The sequence below is a fragment of the Triplophysa rosa genome, linkage group LG4 (genome assembly GCF_024868665.1).
Source record: "Triplophysa rosa linkage group LG4, Trosa_1v2, whole genome shotgun sequence".
Taxonomy (NCBI): Eukaryota; Metazoa; Chordata; class Actinopteri; order Cypriniformes; family Nemacheilidae; genus Triplophysa; species Triplophysa rosa.
The window spans coordinates 19,977,719-19,981,776 of NC_079893.1; the positions used below are offsets into that span (position 1 = coordinate 19,977,719).

Here is a 4,058-nt window from a genome sequence, read left to right on the forward strand (position 1 = left end):
GTTCCGAGCTCGGCGCACTTGCCCTGGCCAGGGTAGAGTGCTTCGAGTTCGGATAGATCCGGCAGGCTCGGAGCCCGCTCCCTGGACAGCACGCCAAATACGCATAAACCTTCATACCCATGCTCTATCATTATTATCCCTGCAACATCGCTGTTATCTGCGCAGGTGAACTCGTGAATCAAGCCTGGCTGATGCGCATCTGTTCAGCCTCAGACTATCTCGCCATAGTTGCGGAGCTCGCGCTCTCCTTCGGGGGAACCCACTTCTATACATACCACAAGATGTTTTCTGCAAAATGCGCTATCAGGGTAGCTCAGTGGAACCAGAGCCCCTACTGGGGGGCTCTGGACACTAAGCTCCACAACCGGGTCTTCTTAGGAGTCCATAACATCACCTGCGCAGTTTGTCGATCAGTGACCCACAGCACCGCCGCTTTCCCCATGGTCAACCCCCCCGCTCCCTCAAGCCCAGTCCCACCTCCCACCGCATCTACCGCTTATGTTCCGCACTTGCTAAATCTTCCAGCCAACCCAACCATCTTTGAACCACCAGTTCCCACGCACAAGAAGCTTGCATGAGTTTCAATGCAGGCAAAATGTGTTAGTCAACGCTGCCGCTATTTACATGTTTGTAGCCACTGCAGCGGCACCCACGCCCTCTTGGTTTGTCCTGTGCACAGGAACGATAATAAAAAATCGAAACCCTACCTTTCGACTCCCGTGAATGTTTTGCATTGGCTTTTGAATTATCCAACCACCCTAATACTCACCTTACAGACTACCTTTTAACCGGCCTCGCGAAAGGCTTCAATCCTGGCATCGCAAGCCCTCTCTCACACAGTTTAATCTGCCCTAATCTCCAGTCTGCGCTTGCGGAGCCCGAGACAGTCGATTGCCTCATCGAAAAAGAGATCGATGACAAATTTATTATCGGCTCGTTCTCCGCCCCCCCCATTCACCGTTTTTCGCATTAGCCCCATTGGTGTAGCCACGCGAAAATTCTTGGGAAAAAAGCGCCTCAAATTTGATCTCTCGTACCCACATGGCTCTCCTTTCCCAAGCATCAACAGTCTAATTCCGCTCTAAGAATTTTCTCTTCATTATCACGACGTCGATCAAGCCATCACCCTAATAAAAAATTCCGGACGCGGTGCCTGGTTAGACAAAGTAGACATCACCTCCGCATTTAAGGTCATGCCGAAACACCCAGACTTTTGGCATCTATTCTGCATCTGTTGGCGTAAGACATTCTTTTTTTCCGTCCGCCTCACATTCGGATGCAGAAGCAGCCCAAAAATATTCGACTTGTTGTCTGAGACAATCTGTTGGATTCTCTCAAACAACTACGCAATTCCTTACCTTATCCATTTACTAGACGATTTTTTAATAATCTCACCTCCCGACTCCATTCCAGCCGCGCATCTTTCGAAAGTCCAAGAAGTATTCGGAAAACTTGGCGTTCCTCTCGCTCGAGAGAAAACTTTAGGACCTAGCACTTCTGTTGAGTTTTTAGGCATTAATTTAGATTCACTTCCAAGCTTCCTTACCCAAGGAAAAAATCGATAGGATGATTTTGATTGCTTCCTCCCTGATAGACACCCCTCGCTGTTCTAAACACGACTTGTTGTCCATTCTCGGCCACTTAAATTTCGTGATGCGCATCATTCTGCAAGGCCGCCCTTTCGTTTCGCACCTCCTCTCCCTCGCATCTTCAGTTCATGCTCTAGAGGACACAATACACCTAACCAGCTCGTGCCACGACAAGCTGAGCCTATGGATACAATTCCTTAAGCAATGGAACGGAATATCCTTTTTCTACAATGACATGATCTCCCACCCCGACAATATCCACCTATTTACCGACACCACCCCCTCCGTCGGTTTCGGCGGCTTTTACCAAGAACGCTGGTTCACCTCCACCTGGCCTGCCCAGCACACAGTATTACCACAGTCTCTCGCATCCTCTGCATTATTCGAGCTTTACCCAATAGTCGTAGCGGCTTACCTGTGGGGCAAAGAATGGTCCGCCTCCAGCATCATAATTCATTGCGACAACGAAGCAACGGTGCACTGCATCAATAAAGGTCGCTCTCATTCACCCGCCTTAATGCCTCTCCTCAGACGCCTCACATGGATATCGGCTTGCGATCAGTTCATTTTGACAGCCAAACACATACCCGGGTCAAAAAACCAGATAGCAGACGCTCTCTCTCGATTTTCCTTCCAAAAGTTTAGGCTGTTGGCGCCGGAGGAGGACCCCATGCCAACGCCGGTCCCTCAATATTCGGAGCTGATCTTCGAGTAAACCACCCTCTTAAAAACACTGCTAGAGGCCTCTCTCATCCTCATCACCCAAAAATCAGCACCAATATTTCACCAGCCCACGCTCTGACACAGTAGTCACTTCCAAAGCTCATGCTCTGCCGCAGCAGACACCTTCCCAAAGCCCACGCTCTGTGACAGCAGACACCAGCCTACACTCTGTCCCAAGCCCGTAATCTGTCCCAAACCCTACTCTTTCAAAAGCCCGTACTCTGTCCCAAGCCCACGCTCTGTCCCAGCCCAAGCTCTGTCACAAGCCCACGCTCTGCCGCTGCAGACACAAGCCTAAGCTCTGCCGCTGCAGACATAAGCCCACGCTCTGCCGCTGCAGACACAAGCCCACGCTCTGCCGCTGCAGACTCAAGCCCACGCTCTGCCACTGCAGACACAAGCCCTGTCCCAAGCCCTGTCCAAAGTCCTGTCCAAAGCCCATGCCCGCACTCTGTCCCAAGCCCGCACTCTGTCCCAAGCCCGCACTCTGTCCCAAGCCCGCACTCTGTCCCAAGCCCGCACTCTGTCCTAAGTCCGCACTCTGTCCCTAGCCTACGCTACATCCTACACCCACTCCCATTCCCATGCCACATCGGTAGCCTCAAGCCCTGTGCCTTTTGGGGGGAATGCGTTACCCGGCTGCTGTCCGGCATCATGCGCCTTTTTGGGAGTACACAGGGTTCGGGCCGGTTCCGAGCTTAGCGCACTCCCCTCATCGAGGGGGAGTGATCCGGGTTCGACAGGAACCGGCGAGCTCGAGGCCCGCCCCCCCCCCGGACAGCACGCCAAACAAGCATACCCTCGCTACTCCTGCTACCATCAATATTATCTGCATAGGCGAACTAGTGAAATTATGTTTTATTAACAAAGTTCGGGAGGAGCCGGAGCATATAATCAAGCCCGGCTGATGCGCATCAGCAATCAGCTGATGTGCATCAGCAATCACAGCTGATCCGCATCAGCAATCGCAGCTGATCCGCATCATTATCATGACTTCGACCCTATCAGACCCAGTGAACTATTCATCGAGGGGGAGTGATCCGGGTTCGACAGGAACCGGCGAGCTCAAGGCCCGCTCCCCCGGACAGTACGCCAAACAAGCATACACTCGCTACTCCTGCTACCATCAATATTATCTGCATAGGTGAACTAGTGAATGTACTACAATACTGAGGTGCAAATATATGCTACTGTAGGCCTATGTATATATTTATATATATAAATACAGTAGGCCAAGGGGGTTGCCTACCGCTCACAGATTCGGATAGTGGTTTTATGAATTTTTTAGTTTAACAGATAAAATAATTGTAATTTCATATTAAAATTAACCAATGAATCATTTAATATCATTTAAATCAATTAAATGTGAAAAATTGGATGTAAGTGCAAATAAAGTCTAGAAGAAGAAAGAGGAGAGCCTGGAAGCATGGCCTAGTCGCCTGAACCCCAAAGCTCAAGTAAAAAGGAAGAGAATGAAGTACGGGCAGAACTCAAGAGCAGAGCTCAAGGAGAACAGCCCAGAGGATAAGAGCCAGAGAGAGCAGAGAGAGCAGCTTCCAGTGAGAAGAAGAGACAGCTCATATCTTGTCCCTTTTAAAAGGTTCAATTTAAATTCGAATATGACCCAAAACACACAGTATTTTGTAATTGTTTTGCTGTGGAGTCCTTCAGGTCACTGGGTTCCACCATCTCACTTGAACAGATTTTGCCAAGTAGAGATGTTGTTATGGCAACATCTACACCCAC

At 50.0% G+C, this 4,058-nt stretch overlaps 1 pseudogene; it reads left to right on the forward strand.

Moving 5' to 3' along the window:
• The first annotated feature begins 914 nt into the window (after positions 1 to 914).
• Positions 915 to 2,304, forward strand: LOC130553024 (uncharacterized; annotated as a pseudogene).
• Positions 2,305 to 4,058: the final 1,754 nt, after the last annotated feature.